This window comes from Passer domesticus, chromosome 11 (assembly GCF_036417665.1).
Source record: "Passer domesticus isolate bPasDom1 chromosome 11, bPasDom1.hap1, whole genome shotgun sequence".
In the NCBI taxonomy this organism is placed as follows: Eukaryota; Metazoa; Chordata; class Aves; order Passeriformes; family Passeridae; genus Passer; species Passer domesticus.
This window is the reverse complement of record NC_087484.1, coordinates 16,012,191-16,030,325: the sequence shown is the minus strand read 5'-3', so window position 1 is coordinate 16,030,325 and position 18,135 is coordinate 16,012,191. Positions and strand designations below refer to the sequence as shown.

General features: G+C 40.6%; 2 long non-coding RNA genes across 3 annotated transcripts in view; one reads left to right on the top strand and one right to left on the bottom strand.

Annotated features, from left to right (window-relative positions):
• LOC135278963 (uncharacterized) overlaps nt 1-16,759 on the top strand; it is an 81,661-nt gene extending 64,902 nt beyond the window's left edge. The window contains exons 5-8 of the long non-coding RNA XR_010346336.1: nt 2,463-2,637; nt 3,568-3,712; nt 12,770-13,000; nt 14,271-16,759. This is a non-coding gene — a long non-coding RNA (uncharacterized LOC135278963). The remainder of the gene's footprint in view (nt 1-2,462; nt 2,638-3,567; nt 3,713-12,769; nt 13,001-14,270) is intronic.
• LOC135278965 (uncharacterized) lies at nt 2,355-17,088 on the bottom strand. Of its 2 annotated transcripts, none has more exons than XR_010346338.1 (3): nt 17,032-17,088; nt 10,951-11,218; nt 2,355-3,085 (listed from the first exon to the last, which is right to left on the bottom strand). It is a non-coding gene; the product is annotated as an uncharacterized LOC135278965 (long non-coding RNA). The 2 variants fall into 2 exon arrangements; XR_010346339.1 differs by lacking the exon at nt 17,032-17,088 and adding an exon at nt 12,656-12,781.
• Between the last annotated feature and the right edge of the window lie 1,047 nt (nt 17,089-18,135).

Genomic DNA, 18,135 nt, shown 5'->3' with positions numbered 1-18,135 from the left:
CAAGTTGGGAGATGAAAGACACAGCTCACAGCAGCAGTCAAAGCTACAAAGGGTTGCCCGAACTTGGCAGAATAGAAACTATAAGCAAAATATTAATAGAACTAAAATTTAGTATCAGTAATATGTGAGGGTGATTACTCAACTGATTATGAAATGTCATAACTTCCTAACCTCATGAATTGCTTCATAGAGTTTTAATAGGGGGAAAAATTATGTTTTCAGAAATGAATAATTTCATAAAATGTGTGTTAAAAGCCAAAAATATTGATAGGCATCACTGGAGTGAGGCAGAGAAACAAAAATCGCTGTAGGAAATAAATACTTGGAAGATGATGAGAAATATATTTGGGCCAATTTACTTTTTATTTATAGCAGTAAATTTAGGGGTTAACTGCAATCAATACTGATATTAGAATTATAAAGACAGAAAACTAATGGGAGAGGAATTAATTGATTGAAGCTTTTATGCCTTCTTTTCCTGATGTTTTCAGAAACAAAAATAGAAGTATGAAATGATGATATAAATTAAAATCCAGAGAAGACTGGCCAGAAAAACACTAGACTTAAATGAGCATTAAAACAGCACCAGCTTGATCCTGGGATCTCATACTATTTATTGCATGGTTTGCTAATGAAAGGTGCCAGACTCACTCTTCTTACTGTATAACAACACACCAAGGGGCTCTGGATAGAATACAGGATGATACTAGGGTGTCTCAGAAGCGCAGGCAAAGCCAAATAATGCCATCTGGTAGCCAGGTTTTAGTCAGTGAATGCAAAAGCTACTGGAAGGTTATGACAAGCACACCAAAGCTTAATAATGCAGAGATATTAATATTTTCTAACCTCCCTGATTACCCCAGCAGAAAGTCTGCACCATCCTGTTCTCTGTAAATGATTCCATTTACTTTTTAATTTTTTTTTTCCCCTGGGCATGCTTGTGCAGCATTTAACATGTTTTGAGCATTGCTCACACAATAAATTAATAACCAAGCATAAAAAAAAAATCTATTACCCCAAACTCTATCTTCCTAAGGTACAATCTCTGCCTAGAATTAATTTCATGCAGGCAAACCCTACTCTTGAGAAAAAAAAAAAGGGAAAAAAAAGTGTCCTCTCTGACAAGTGTTTTCACCAGGCATAAATATGGCATAAGGTGTGGTTTTCCTTGTGCTCCTTTGGTGCAGTTCATGCCTCATGTCTACAGGACTGTCAAAACCTTTACTGCAGTCTTTTCATTCTGACATGCCTGATAGCCAGAGGAAAGGCAACAATACTTTTGGTTCCCTGCTCCCAGTAGTGCTTGGAATCCTGCTATCCTTTAATCCTGACCCTTTCATGGGTCACTCCTACCGCCAAAGGTTCTTCACAGCATCAAGATCAGGGTGAAGATAGTTTGGGCAGACGCTCATTCTGTTTTAAGAGCATCACCTTGTACTTCACCTAGGAGGGTCAGGACAGAGTTTCCTTCCAAAGGAGCTGTGGGAGATCAAGGCCTGTTTGGTACAAATAGTACAGCATTCTGGCTGCAAACAAGGATCTATTAACTGCCTCGCTCCAAACCACCCAGGCTGTTCAGGGTTGACCCTGAGCATATGGTACCTGTACTGCCACAGACAGCCAAAACCCCTTCCCCCTCTGCATCCAAGCCCATCTTTCCTCCCATGCTCTGGCCATGTGTCCCTTGCCAAGCTGCTCTCTGCAGCAGCTGCTGCTTGGTGCTGAGCACTGTCTCCAAGCTGCCGACGTGCAGGGCCAGGGCAGGCAGCAGGAAGGGGGGCAACCCCTAAGAGACAGCTCATCCTCCAGGGAGGGACTCTCATGGGGAGCCAGGCTGCTTTGGGACGACTAAAAACGTGTTTTAACTCATATTGGGAATGAAGATAAAATACAACCGTGCTGTGGGCTGAAGACCTGTTCTGGCCTCTGTTGATGACAAGGTAAGAGGCTGTATTTCATCCGTAGTGATTGGCTCTGAAACTGGCCATGGCCCGTGCCAGGTAGAGCTCTGCCAGGGGAGACACCTGTGTGCTGTTCTCCATCAAAGGCTGCTGGAGGAGGCTAAGCCCTCAAGGGAACAACTGCATTCTCAAATTCACTCCCCTGGAACCTGAATCACCATAGGCAAGAAGTGTTCTGGAGCAGAAACATCATCCATTGTCCTTTTTTGGGGATCAAAACTGTCCTTTTCCTGGAAGCTTAGATGTTGAAGGCTGAATCATGAGTATCATGAAGCAGGATTTGGTTTGGAAAAATATGGATTGGATTTCAAAAGGTGGTACCATAGTGTTTGGCTTGGAAAACATGCAACACTGAACAAAAACAGAATAAAAACTTCTCTGCGAAAACATACATTATTAAAATATCTAGAGTATTTTTATTGACAACCTTTAAATACAAATAAGCCTGTTCTGGGGTGTTTTAAGATACTTAATAGGTGTTTATACAATTGTGCTCCATAGGAACTGAGGCATGGAGAAGGCTGTTGAATGTAACTATCCTCATCATGGTACAATACAATATGGTATTTCCAACCAACCTACATGCTTCCATCTGAGAGAAGAGTGGCTGGACATGTCATGTCAACCTATGGAAAGCCTCTAATTTTCTGCCAGAAGTGAGGGGGGTCCTGCATGGGTAAGTTTCCTTGACACCTGTATTTTAATCCATCTAGCAGAATACATACAAATCTGCCCAGCAAAGATATTCTCCCACCCCTCTGTGGATCCATGCTCTGCACCGTGGTTAATGTTCAAACTGAGAGTGCTTCTGCAGGGCCTGTTTGTCAGCAAGCTTAGCTCTGCAGTGGAACCCCTGGGGAATCACAGAGATAAGTAGAGCTTTCACCCCTCTGGTCTTTGAGCCTCCATCCAGCTTGCCTTGTCATTTGGTGCCTGACTGTTTTAAACAAGTGTGACAGAGACTTATTTCCCAGTGTTGCCGAGCAATGCTGGTCATGTGGTGCTCTAAAAACACTGAAGGAGAAATCAGATCATTGAGGCACCTTCAACTCAGCAGAAACTCTGGAGCCCTCCAGGAGATATTTCCATGAAGCTGAGGTGGTGGGTAGAAAAAGGCAGCAAGTCTGGGGAGGGAAGAAAGACATATATTTTGTTATTTTAAACACATATACTTGTCTTGATTCATAACGGGAATCTGGGTGGGGTGGGAAGCACAGCTGGGAGAACAGAGGGGAGAGGCTTATTTTTATTTTGAAAATATGTGCTAATTGTGGCTCAAAGCAGAAAGAGAGGGTGGGACAGTGTATGATGAAGAAGCCACCTGCAGTGAAGGTGGGGAAGGAAGTAAGTTTTTACTATCTGTCAATTGAAAATATATGTATTTCTTCTCTAGTGACTGAACCACAGCTAGGCAGACAGCCTCAGAGCACTGAGTAACTCACATTCAGCTCTGCTTCTGGCAACAGCTTTTATAGCTTGGTTCTAGCACCTTTTATTTAGCCTTGTGTGACCAATTGGTTTTGGGTGGAATGAAATGTTTCAGTCATCCCAAAACTGACATTTGTTTTCACTCAGTCTTCTAAAAGGCATATTCTTTCCCTTTCAGGCATCAATTTGTATTATTTTTGTGTTTGTTTAAAGCCAAGTAGTGGAAATGCAGAGGCATGATTTATACATGCAAGAAATTGGAAAAAAATTTCTTCTTTTCAGCAATGAAAAACACAGGAACATCCACACCACTCTCCCACATTGTAAGAAAACTCTTTAAGCCTTCTACTTTTTGAGAAACTTTTAACATGAGGTTGTGGGTGATTCTGAGTGGCAGGGTATCTGGCCAGGTCTCTGTATTCAATATCTGACTACCAGTATTGAAGATGATAAGCAGACAGGCACCCAATTGTTCTACACATTGGGTAAATGTGCAAATGGTCTTTATGTCGTTGACTAAGGTAGAGCTTCATCCAAAATAGATTAGTTTCAGCAAGAGAGACCCATAGAATGGTGTTAAACTATCTGGCAGAGATAGTTCAGGCAGCAACTCACAGAACATTATTTGAATTAATGGATTAGTTGCTGCTGGTGTGAGTTTTTTTGAGCGTTGCTTTATTTTCATTATTACCCAGAATGTAAATGTGTGTCATTAATAGAATGCAATTTGAGGGCCTAAGATACACTCTTGTGGAGCTGTGCTGGACTGGGTTCTACCACAGGGGACAGGATACACATCTTGTTCTGTAGAACATCACATAAATTCTAATGGGCCCAATATTTCTGAAATACTAAAAGAAGTTTCACTATTTCCAATTGCTGTTCTAGTTTCCTCTTAATGGAAATGATTCAGCCCTGTTCCTCTGTAAGTGGGTTTTGGACCAGTGACCCTCAAAAGGAAATAAAGCAGGATTTTTTTTTTTTTTGGCTTCTTTTTAATTTTGTCAGTTCCTAAAAAAGCAAAACTGCACATAGTTCCCACTTCTGCTTTTACCTTTGAAAAATCCTGCTATGATCCTAACTGTATTGTTTAGGTGTCTAATAGCTTTGAAATCTACTCCAAAAACACTTCATCCTTTATGCAGAAAAGTGCAGTATTTTATGGCTGCCAGAATGAGAAAAGGCACATTAAGGAGCAGATGAAAAGTAAACTTTGGATTGCTACTCTCTCAGTTTTAAAAACCAAGAGGGAGTTTTGGTGAGGGAGGAAAGAATGACAGGAAAAAAGTCAGGGATACAGTGATATACTCTGAGTCTGTGGCCAAGATTTCCCTATTCTCCCACTCAAACAAGAGTTCTCATTGTCTGGGTTTTATGTGAAGTATTAACAGCAGCTTGACTTCCCTATTCAGCTTACCCACTAAGCACACTTAACAGCCTCTGATAACACTCATAACTTGCCTATGTCTAGTGGGATAATTTCAGTATAAAAAACACTATGTAGGAATCAAACTCTACTCTGCGTCATCTGACACAGTTTGACATGAGCACACAGGAAGCAAATAGATATAGCAGGGACTAATGTACAAAGGCTCACAGACAAAGCATTTCTCTTAGGCACCATGAAATGCCTGACAATGTTTTTGCTCCTCACATCCAAAAGATGGCCAGGAGATGCTCTTGAGAAGAGCTTTACAGTGAGCTTCATTGCAAAAAAGCTCCTAAAAGACCATGCATGAAGCAATATAGAGAGTGAGTCAATTAGGAAATCATCCATGTCATGTCATGCTGAAGTTCTGTGGCTGGTATATATACAACAGTTTTCCCATAAATAGAAGTGAGGAAATTGTTGCTCTAAAACTTGAATGTGTAGCTAATTTGAACGTGATCTCACAGAGGGCTGTTGGGAGTTCCTATTTGTTATTATTTGGTGATTAAGCATAGCTTGTACATCTGAAACTCTTTGTCTATTCATTCCACTTTTAGACTTGGAGCAGCAGATGCCATACCAACTCACAACAGAAGATGATTTAAGCAGAGATTTCTCTCTATTTTGGGGATTTGCAAAGGCTTCCTCAGCCCTCAGAACTCTGCTCATTAATTCCTTGACTGCTGTCATAAATTTCATATTTTGATAACTTACTCATTAGCCCAGACAAGCAACATGCAACCCTTGGCAGAGTTCAGGACCAATCTATATGGTGGAGAGAAAGTAACAAAATGTATCTGGCTTCTTCACTGAAAATGTAAGCCTAATACATCCACACTTTGAAAAACAAAGTGTGGATGTATTTTTCATCAACCAGAAAAATAGGTTGATGCTTGGATTTCCTAGGCTCAGTTCTTTTTTTCAGTCAGTCTGCATTTTACCCTGATGCACTCTCATTTCACTTAATAAGAGTTGCTGTTTTCCAGTGAATAGAGAATCATTAATCATACATTGTCTCTTCAAACACAATCCTCAGACACTTGTCTTATTCTAACGAAAAGCCCTGCCTCCTCCTCTTGAAGTGCCATATTTTACAAAAGGTTTCCCACTACTTGGAAAATAACCAGTGACTGGAAATCTGTGTCTCCAAAAGCCATGGACTCAAGAAAATAAATAATTAGACTGCCACCAGCTGTTTAAGTTAAAAGTGATGTAACTGTTGTGATTTGTGCTTCCATACACACAAACAAAATGAACACTGGTCAGGAAGGAATTTTTCATAAGTACCAAATTATTTGACATACTTAAATAAGAATTTTTAGCCAAGAAAACAGACACACACAAATATTTTCCAGCATGAACAGATGTTAAAAGTTTGATCTTTGGTGTATAATCTGTAGCAGACATACAGAAACTCATGGGAATTTATGAAGTTACTTCATTTCAAATGGTGATGCGTGTCTGATGAGAATATGGTTAACTGGCAATAGTAGCATCATCAGTAAAGGCCAGCTGTCTTACTGTATTGACAAGCAAGCACTGGCCTATTTGTCTACTACTTTGCAATGAAAATTCCAATGGCAAAACTGCAATTTTTTTGTGGAATCTTGACATTACGGTGAAATTCTTTTTCTTCTATCAATTCAGAGAGAAGAACAAAAGCAGGATTTTTTAAGATCTTTCCATCCCTAAAAGTCTTTTCAAATCTCAAAGTCACTGTAAAATAGGATCAATTTTAAAAGGGCACACAGGGAGCAAGGCCTCCATTGCCAAGCTGCAAGTGAAAAACTTGTATGCATATTACCAGTTGCATGCTATTGCTTTTCCAGTCATTGTGACAAGAAACATGCTTTGGTTTGGTCTGGGCTGCAGGCATATTGTCTATGCTAGGGGTGTTAATGTAGGTAGATAAATTATTGCTATAGATCCAAAACTTTTAATGATGATGAGCTCAAAATGAAATTATTAAATGAGTTCGTCCCCAAGAAGTACTGAGAGTGGCTTTTGTGAATTTCCAAACCAAGTATAAGGTGATGTTTATGTGCACACATCTCAGTGACCTACTGGGAAATCCAAGCCTGGATCATAAAAGTCCACCACATAAAAGTTTTTCTTTTAGGTCAAGTGAAAGTACTGTTGGAAGTATTGAGGAATAATCTGTTTTCTCAGTAGAAGTTACATGACTCCCCTGCCTTCCTAAGACTTTTTCCATGTCTTAGATTTTACGATTGACAAAATAATGACAGCTGCATCCTTTCTAATTTCTTAATGGAATGCAGCCAACAGTACCCAGAAGGACAAAAGGCAGGATTGAGGGGAGCTGGGAAGGGAGGGAGCTTACATGGCTAGAAAACAAGTACAGTAAAAGCCTTCTGAAAAGTTACAACCCAAGTATAATTACTAAAACAGCTTTGAAAGGAGAGAGTTAAATTACTGAGTGTGGCTGTAATCATTCTGCTAGTTTAGATTGCTCCAGTGTAAATTAAATGAAATAGGACCTGGACTGCTAATTAACTACCCTACCCACAGGTGATCACAATATGTGCCATGTAAAATCCCTACAAAGGCAAAATTTATACACCTAGAAATGACAAGAGTGCATATTAAAACCATTTTTGCAGTTTACAATAATAGCAAAGTCCTTTGATAGCTCATCAGGAAAAAGGGGAGGGGGAAGGGGGGGGGGAGGAGCAGGGAGGAAATTCTGTATACATTTAGAAGCAATGATTTAGACAACATTTCCCTTGAATTAGTTTATTTTAAAAGAGAACAAAGGGGTTGTCCTGCTGGGTAGCTTTTCAGCAGGGATGCCCTGCCTGCCTTATTTCAGATCTGCAACATTATGTGGTTTCAATTAGTGGTAGCACTTGCAAAACTAGTAACACAGACATTTTGGCTTGAAATCTGACTCCAAGGCAGTGAAGGGTATTTAAGATCTACTCAGGGGTGGGTGGACAAATACAGTGTATTTGAAACAGTGTTGATCTTCTGTCAGAGTGGTGTCACTTCTAAAACCCTCTCTGTGTTTTTATGGGCTTGGTTTTCCATTTCTCCTTTGTTTCCCTGTTTACAAGTTGATTTCCACTTTTCTAGCATCCTATTTTCCTATGTCTTCTGTCACCTGGCTACTTACTAGATCCTCTGTTAAGTTTTTTTCAGGCTTTGAGGGCAGCCAAGTAAGCTAGCTAAGCATGCTGAAAATACTACAGCATTTAAAATGCTTAATATTCACAGAGTCCTCTTCTTCCTCAAAGTTCTTTGCAACTCTATGTACTCTAAGAACCCTGTACTCTCAGGGACTGACTGGTTTTATAGCCCATCTGTCCCCTTAATGCTGTGAAGGAATTACTAAAATATCCTTGTTAGGCAAATGAGAATTTCTTTAACTTTGCAGACAAGGCAGCTGACTTCTGTTGCTATTCCACATCAATGTAAGTGTCTCATGTAATACATCTGCTGGCAGAAAAAAGCCTGTGTATGATGATTCGACAAAGTTTCCCAGTCCTACTCATCTTAGCTATCTTGATAGGCAGGTGACATTTTGATGAGCAAAATAACAAATGTCACTGCTGTGGTGACAGACATATACAATATTCCAAATATCCACTGAAAGAGAAGTGTTTAATATTGGAATGAAAGAGGCAACTTCTTGACAGGATTTCAACATGTATAACTGTAATATTTTTAGCAATGAAGTCAATAATATGTCTCACTATCACATCCATCATGGTGCTAAAGTAGTTTTTATCGAGACTTTCCTAGATGCTGCTCTAGTATGGTGATAGTCAACATAGTAGAGCTGAAAGGAGGCTACAGCAAAACCATGAGCCTTTTTTTCCTCCAAGACTTAGATTCCTAATGTCCACCAAAGGACTTAACATTTGTTTTCATGGTGGTGAAGGCTGGAGATCAAAAAGAGCCCTAAATATCATCACCATGTATCTGTTTTGCTAACCTAATGCTGGCAATAGGCCTTATAAAAAAGCTGGCTGTAAAATCACCATGTATTTGGCAATGCTTAATTTTTTATTTGTGGTTGCTATCAAGACAAAACAAAATTTAGGGGCTGCAAATGGAAATGGAATGAAAGTGTGGAAAATGCTGCTCATCTCAAACCCCATGATGATCATCTTCTGAATTATTCACGTGTCTGGTCAACAGCATTTGTTTTTATCAGTGTTACCTCAGCCTTGCTTGCACAGTCATTTAGCCCAACTCTCACTCATGCTGGGAAGCAGCAACCTGAACTAAGGAGCAGAGGATGGAGCAGAATCATGGGACATGCATAGACTTTTCCTTTCTGATCTACATAACAGGAATCAGAATATAAATGAGCAGTTAGGTCACTGCAATCAAACATCAACATTGTAGTTCAACTGCTTTGAGGCTGGAACACGAAATTTACCCCACATTTCCTCAAAGGCTCTGCAATGGGAGTGCCTTACTTCAGAAGCAGTCTCTCTTTTTAGGTAATCCACAATGATCCACAGTCATACAAGAAGGCTTTCCCCAACTTCATTCATGCTACTTAACAGCTTTATATCAATTCTAGGAATGCTCACATTCCACTGACTTAAAAGAGTAGGTTTAATGCACTCTGCCATTTGCCACCATCCGGACGGGCCTTTTTTTTTGTGTGTCTGTGTGATTAATACATGTACTAATGCTAATAAAACACTTATGGAGTTTCCCAGATGTAGACATGGCCCCTTAATCCTTCCCTGTTCTGCTGGGGATAATCATTTTTACAACATGAGATCACTTGCACCAGTGAAGTGCATTTTAACACCTTTTGCTGTTATCTGTATGAACTGATGATCCTAATAGAATCCCAGCAGTGCATTTAAACTTTATTTCCTAGGTTAATCAGGCTAAAAGACAGTTAACTAAGTTTCCCAAAGGGGGCCTTCTTTACATTAAAAAAAAAAAAGCTACTGGAATTGTTTATCACTAGAAATTTTGATCAGTGAGAAAAGAAAGGGAATAATACTATAAAAAGAAATGGTGTTTTTGTCTTGTGGTGGACAGCACGGCACACCATAAAAAATAAAAAAAAGAGGGAAATATTTTCTGAACAAAGAGCTCATGCCGGTCCTCCTCCTTTTTTTTTTGATCTTTAATCCCTTCTCTCCTAAGTAGAATAGCAAAGGAGCCCTTCTCTCTCTAATAAATAGCTAGCAAAAGAAGGCATTCAATGCTCTGTCCCTTTGATCAGCACAAAGCTGTCAGCTCCTGCCGCTTTTTTTTCTTCTAGCTCTTGTTCCTGGTTAAAAGTGGAAGTAATACCCCCTGAAAGAAATACCCTAGGTGTCCTGCAAATCATCAATCCTATTTTTTAACTTGTTGTTTTTCAGTGGCCCACCCTCCTGGCCTGAGCAACCTCCTCACTAACACCCCTCTTCCTCTTTCCACCCTTTTTCCAGAATACCAGTTTCATTTGATACGCAATTCAATGTGCCAGTCTGACCTACTGGGACCTTGCTGTCTGAGACTCTACCACTGCGCAGACAGGGGAAACCTTCCTTCTAGCAATAAACATGTTTACTTCCATTCATTTCTTCCCTTGTAAAGGAATTTTTTTTTTTTTATACACACAGCAAAGGGATTTTTAGAAAATAGCTTTTAATAATTTATAATACAGCTCTAACTTTAAAAAAAGCAGAACACAAACAATAAATAAAAAATTACAGGTTGTGCTTGACCGAGTGTCTGAGATCCCATTTTGCTCCAATCTTCAAGCTGCTGCATTTCAGCGACATCACTGCATCTCAGCAGTAAACAATCTGCAAATATTGCTGCCTTCAGACAGGTCACGGCACATTTTAAAGCAGGTTTCTTGTTTACTGCTCAGATTATCTGCAATGTGCATTTCTGCTCCTCATGGTGTCAGGACCTGATACACAGTTTGCAAATATTTTGCAAAGGAAATAATTGACAAAGGCAAACAATTACAACCGAGTGTAGAACTGGAGAGTGGCTGGTTGTGGGAGAGCAGGGCAGAGGTTTGGTGTCTGTGTGTCTATAAAGGGTTGGAGGGGGGAGGAATGGGGAGTAAGGAAAAGCAACTGTATAAAAGAGCATTTTTACCAGACAATGTCATAGTCTCAGTGACATGTAATGATGTTTAAATACCTTTGCCATTTTCCCCTGGTGATTGCTGCACTGGGTGTGTTCTGTGGGCCTATAGAGATATGTTTTTCAAAAATCAGGATGGAGTGAATGCCGTTCGTTGTTCTGGCTGCAAAATGTCAAACTGCAGTGGAAAGAAATACAGCATTGCAGTGGTGGTGCACTGAGGCCCCCGGTAGGAAAGCAGGAGCTATTAAGTGGAAAATTCCTGCAGAGGACGTGTTTCCATTTCTAATGCGAAGAAAGAGGGTGTTGTTTGAGGCTGGCAGGTCTGTGGAAAATACAGAAAACACAGGGAAGATGAGAAAATGACCTCATTGAACTCTGAGAACTTAAGCAAACAAACAGCTTCGGCCAACATACCACATTCTTCTGCCCAAACAACAAATTGACCTGTAAGTTATATAATACCCCCACAAGCCCCCGTGCCTCATGTAAATGTGGGGAGGGAGAAGGGGGCTGTTCACTGCAGGGGTGGGGAGGACACGTAGTAAAACCTGCTGCAGTGGGAAGGACTCTTGGTGTGAGCAGCCTGTCCTCCCCACAGCACCACCTTCCACCCCAAATGGAGTCCTCACACGAGGTTCAGGTTTAATTGCGCTCTGAATACCAGCAGAATGATGGCACTAGTTGTTTGTTATAGTATGAACTATTTCAGTACAGCATAAATTTTCCATTTCAAAGGATCCTGAATGCCTTCAGGGAAGGGACTAGGTTTTGTGAGCAGAGGGTGGCCTCTGTAAAAGTTGGTGGGGGGTTCGTCTTAGGGATGGTTAAAACCGCATTCTTGGAACCTGAGGGGGGGACTCTGGAAGCCTGTTTAGGGGCTGTGTTTCCCCTATAGAGGCCCCCTGTAGTGTTGACTCGGACTGCCTGAGTTACCATTTTATATCAACTGAACAAATCCTAGTGTAAAAATGCAGGGGCTAACCAAAGGCCATGTTTCTGCTGGGTTGTTGTTCTGTTGGCAGAAAGGGCAGATGTGTGCCAGCGTCCCCAGCATCTGACTGTGCTGAAAGGTTAGATTTGTTGGACGACTGCTGGCCTCAGTGTTTTTCCAATAACTAATTAATTGAACATAATATAAAATTATTAATAGGTAGAGCAGCAGATAAGCCATAATTCAGAGTTTACAATAGTATTATTTACAAATCAGCAAGAGCTTTTCTCTTTGTTAATAGCAAATTTGCTGTGGAAATTTGTTCTCCGCTACCATGTAATTCCAACATACCCTTTTAATGGATAGACTCTTTTTTTCTTGTTTACATTGTTAAAATCCTGTTGTCTCCCACTTGCAGTTGATTTTGAGCACAACCAGAACCTGCTCTACGATCCAGCGTTTTGCATGGACTCAGCCTCTGATAGACAAAGTTAGCTTTGAGCGGTCCTTGAAGCTTTAAAGTCTAAATGCTTTAAGGACAAGCATAAGTATAAACAGATAAAGGGTTTGATCTTGCATCTTTAAAGTATATGCATAGGAATGTAGGAATGTGTAAGGTTCAAATATTAGCAGCAAAGAAGAAGCAGCTGACACAGGATTCACAAACTAAAGGTGCACATTCAAATTTCATGTAAACCACTTTTTATGTTTAATGGTTTGATCCATTCTGTCATTAGGCACCAGTAGCCATGAATGCACTGAGGGAGAATTCAGAAAACCCCAGCAGCTCTGAGGAGCTGATTAGATTCAGTGTTCACATTGTCTCACCAAAAAGTGAATTGCAAGACAAGTGCTGAAGAGAAACTCAAACTCAATCAAAAAATGCAACTCTTTCCTCTTGCAGGCTTTGAAAAATGTAAATATCCATTCTTTCTTTTCCAGTTTGACATCTCCCTGCATGTGGAGAAGACAAGACAAAAAATGGCAGAATTACATACTACCAAAAAAATCTTTACTTACAAGACTTTCAGCATTATTTTGTAGATGTTATAAGTTGTTTGAAGAAAGATCAAAAAAGGTGGCTGAAGATGGGGGCATGTGGCTATATCAAATTAAATTCTCACACAGCTGTTGCATATTGCTTTTCAAGGCTCCAGTTGCCACTTATTTCAGGTATGAAGGAGATAGTGTTGTGGTAATATGAAAAGGAAATAATTCTGATCTGTGCAGCTCAGATCTGAAAAACAATTTGCCCAGAATCCAGCACCATTTCAGTTTAACCCAAAATGCCTTCACCTCTGCAGCACAAGGACCAAAGACATTCAGGAGCTCCACAGCGTTGTGTTATTCCCTTTCTGGAAATGTTTAACCAGGGCAAACTATATAGTGCAGCATTTCTGCATGGTGCCATGGATTCTGTTTCTCTTTTCCTTGTGCTGTGTAACTAAGGGGCACTGTAAGGGGTGCATAACTTACAGACTAGAACAGCTTTCTCCTCCACACTCTGACAGGAAATAAAAAGTGCCCAAAAAATCAAGAAAAAACAAACTCTATGAATGACAAAAAGAAGCACTGCCAAAACAAAAGTTTCCTGCACCTAATAAAAGGAAAAAGTCACATTTTTGCTCATCCTCACCTTGTGGTTGCAAATGGCAAAGGAAGAGAGGTAAGGAGTGCCTCATCATTAGAGCTCTGGAGTTTAGCACCCATTGCAGGATTAACTCTTCTGAGGAGTGCAGGGCTTTGGTTACATTGCTTTTTATAAGGTTTCTAATAGGTTATTTGTCTTTTACATCCGGCTCATCTCATAGCTTCTCTTTTGCATTCAGTTTACAAGACCTGAGAATACCTAAAGAGACTTCTAAGAGACTGTTTTAAATAAAAACATAGGTATATCTGGGTGATGAAGTACAAACCTGAGCCAATAAGATTGCAGGCAAACCACATTCAGCTCCTGCCAATGAACCTCAGTGCTGCCCTACATAAAAATTTCAGAACTGTGCAGAAGTGCCTGGTCAAACTAACTTGTGCAGGAGTTTCAGAAAATAAAAGATAGATAATAGAATAAACAAAAAAATTAATGCTTGTGAGTTGTCCCTCTTAGTATCACAATGTCAAAAGTCATGGAGTTAAAGAGACACATAAATCACTGATCAAGCTTTGGCTTTTATTTTTTGTCCTTTTATTTTAAATAACAAGATTTCATCCCAGCTGGGAAATTTGTGGTGTCAGCATTCCCAAGTCTTAGCACTGTCCTCTCATTCTGATCCTAGTGGAAATAGGACACTTGGCCTCTGAGCACTGAGGGAAGCATTGGCTCCCCAGGATTCTGCTATAACTGTGTCTGCTTTCCTAACTTTTATAAATGTAAGATCTTGAAAGAAGTTTTGAAATCAACTGATAGAAGACCTGACTGTGAACCAGTTTTCTCAATATTTTGCAGTTCGGGTGACTCCCAGTGTGGACAACTGGAGGATGAGGACCCTAGGACATGACAAAGCCTAAGCTCACTGTTTTATCTGGATGCAGAAAGAAAGGCCTCTTGGCCTGTAGATCAATGGTTTCATACTGAGAAAAGAAAAACAAAAAAGGAAACATCACAACAAGATGTGTACACAGGACTTTCGAGGATAAAAGGTGTGTAATCCACCCCAACACTGAGCAGCTGGAGACCTTCCTTTGTCCCAGGATGTCTGCATCTCAGGTTGTGGGTCCTGCTTAGGAGGCAATAAGAATTATTAGGTGTTCAGAAAATGGGCCTTGGGAAAGCATTGAGCTTTTGCACTTGAGGGGCAGCTGCAAGGAGAAGGTAATCTGTGCTTTCCACATCTACTGCAACTACACTTGGTTCAAAGAATATTACGACAGAATTATCGAGGACCATATTAAAAACCTTATGCTGAATGAGAGGAGGGGGTACAAGCAAAAAGTGAAAACATTCCCCTAAATTCAAATCCTCCCACCAGAAGAAATACATAAATCAGTCAAAGTGTGGGTCAGTTTGTGCTTGGCAAAATGTTTGACTCAGCAAGGATGCTGCTCAGCAGCCACTTTTGATTCAACTGAGTGCTGCTGACTAGCTATGAAAAAACCATGGTAGTAGAATAGGCTAAGCATTTGGGAATGATGGCCCACTGGAAGGCTTTGGAAGGGTTGTTCCCAGGTTCTTGAAATATCTATAGCACAGCTAACCTCCACAGATACATTTAGGTATTTTTTTACAGCAATTATCTGGCAATAAGAAGTGCTTGATTAGACTTTCTGCAGTGCAAGAGCCTGGTCTTCACATGGAAACAAGGCTAAAATTTGCCTCTTCTGTTGAAATGGTCATTTGCAACAAAGGTTCTTCCTGCTTTACACCAGTGAAGCAAATTAAATGCCATCTGGGACAAAACAATACCAATACTAAAGATCTGAGTCAAGATCAATCAATGTCATGATTTCTCTTACCAAAGTCTTAAGCAGATCTCCATGGAGATCATTAATTTCTGTAATATGCATAAAAGAAATCCACAGGGTTCAGAGAGAAGCAAAAAGGGAGACTTTTAATATACCTCCTTTTCTGCTTTTGGTTGTAACTCTCCTAAGTTATGAGTATGATGCTAAAGTCAATCTGTCCAGCATGGTGGGAATGTTACCCAGTGTCACTACAAGTATTTAGTCTGATCAGCCACATAAGCCCCCACACCACCACACAGAAACTAATTGTGAGGATTAGGGCACACCAAGGCACTCAAGCTCCACTCCTGTGGGTTTGGGGAGAAACAACACATTTAAACATTCCAGCTACAGTTCCCTTGGCAACGTACATAACAACAAGTCAGTAACACTATGGGTTTCTGTTTTCTTAACCCTTCAGGACATTGACTGAATGAATACTTCCTTGAGGAAACTGTTCAGTCAACCATATATACTCAAACACACTTAAATCCAGCAGGCCTTTTCTCTTTAAAGAAACAACAGCTGCTGAATTCCATGTCAAACTGATCTCCTCCCCTAGCATTAAAGGGTTTAATTCAAACACACACATATACCATTAGCAAATCCTCCACGGAAGTCTGTATGAAAAAAGACAGTAAAAACCAATCCCCAAATGTCAATGTTTCATATCATTATGAAGTTACCATGGATCAGAGGACACAGAGAGCAATACACGACATTTTAAAAAGCACATAAGTACTCTTAAGAAACAAAACAATATTAGCATGTGTGTGGATTATAAAACACAATATTGTTCCTGACAGTAATAGGAATAATAATGTCTACAACAACTTCATAATGATTTCTCTGGGAATTTAAAATACTTTGTAAATATTCACTAATACTATCAAATAATAAGATTTGCATCATCTTTGTGAAATACATGAGATATGCCCCTAAGTTTGTTCCCCAGCTCAATGAACTGGAGCTTTCTGTGATGTTAAACACATCTGCTCCTTAGCAGTGACTATTCCTGTTGTGCAAAGGTTTGGAGGAGGAACCACCTGCTGAATACTTGTGCAAGGTCACCAGAACTCACCTTCCAAAGAGCTGCTGCAGGTTTTGGGCTGTCATTAGTAGACAGAATTGATGAACATGCTTGCAAGTCCTGAGTTAATAGCTGCAACTGTTATGGTACTCTGCAGATTTCTTTAAGAGATAGTCTGTGCACTATGTCTTCCTCAGAAGTTTAAATTTATGAAAGCATGAAAACCTTTACCCTGGAAACCTTTGTCCCAAGCTGAGACCAACAAACGATGTGTAGCAATTGTCTGAAAAGAACTTACCTTTCTTTCTCAGTATACAAGGTGGGACCTAACCTAGCTTTTTAGGAGAACAAGAAAAACCATCAGTACCTATGTCAAAATGATAGCTATTCCTTAACTAGTAGTGTACTGCTGCACACTTACTTACACAAAGGAAGAGATTGAAGCTACAAAAGTAAATCAAGGATCAAGCACATGTTAGTGCAGCCCAAACCAATCAAAGTTCATAACCCAGCTTTTTCATCCTTTCTCTCTGTAAGCTTTAATTTTTGTTATTTTCAAAGGGAGCCTGTGTAATCTTCCCTTGGATCTGTCCTGTGATGATAAGGCACCTTGTTACATTAGTAGCTTCAAGCAGACAGAAGAAAGACTTAAGTACACCTGCAAAATTAAGGCTCTTTATCCTTAAACATCTATGGTTCCATTGTTCCAGCACTGCTTTCCATGGAGAGTGCTTACCTTCTCTGCAGCAGCTCCTGTGTAAATCTCTGGGAAGCAGACCTCCCTCCCCATCACACCCCCACCCCCAGCCTTAGCTCACAACCATTTGTTAAAAGTTATGCAGCATCTTCACTAACAAACATGTGGTTGCCAGGGCATCCTTGTTCCCCAGCCAGCTACTATACTAAGGCTTTACTGGCAGCCATCCAGCTGTGCCTCATTTAGGAACCTCTGCAGCAGTAAGGGATGTGTTCTTCCTGTTTACAGGAGAAATAAGTCAGTTTGTCGATTGTCTCCTAAAGACCTGAATCATTTGGGAAAGCAGTAATTTTTCACAGCTGACTGTGAGACAGAACATTTCTCCATATTCTTTACAAACCAGAATTTAAATCTTACTGCAGAGAGCTGGGATTTTTGCCCAAGCCCAACTAGAGTAGGTCCCAGACAGGTTGGTGTGGCACTGTGAGCAGCACAGCTCAGCACAGAGCCTTGCATGGCAGTGCCCCACACAGCTGAGCTGGTAACTCAGCACAGGTTCTGCAGTGGGGTGGTGTTGTGCCTGGGAGGAGAGGGGGAGTATTAGCAACTACAAACCCCATTTCACTAAAGATTTTACAGCATCACAGCAACATCAGTCCCAGCTAACCTTGCTCTCAATGTCAAGTTTTCTTGGGCCAACTGCAGTAAAGAAGAAAGGATGGCACTGGAGAGCTATGGAAGGGCCTTGCTCGCTATTTCATTTAGTGCAGGTGACACCCAAAGATGCAGCAGTGCTATGGCTGATTCCAGGCTGGACTTCTGCCTGCCCAGCAGCCTGAGTAGGCATTGATCACAGAAGCTGATGGCAGGAGACATGGTGCCAGGAGTGGGCATGGGCTCCTGCCATGGTGGGAGCTCATGTCCTGAGAGCAGCACCCAGGGTGAATGAAATGTCAGAGGAGGGTTGCACCAAGAGGATTGATGGAGTTTTATTGCTCCTGCCATGATTCTTCTGTCCTTAAGGCCTCCAGGGTGTCACTGTTCTCTCATTTCTCATTCGTAGAACAATTAATAGGCTGCATTTGTGCCCTATCTCATGGTACCTTTAGCACTGTCTCATGGTATCTTTACAGTAGCATGCAT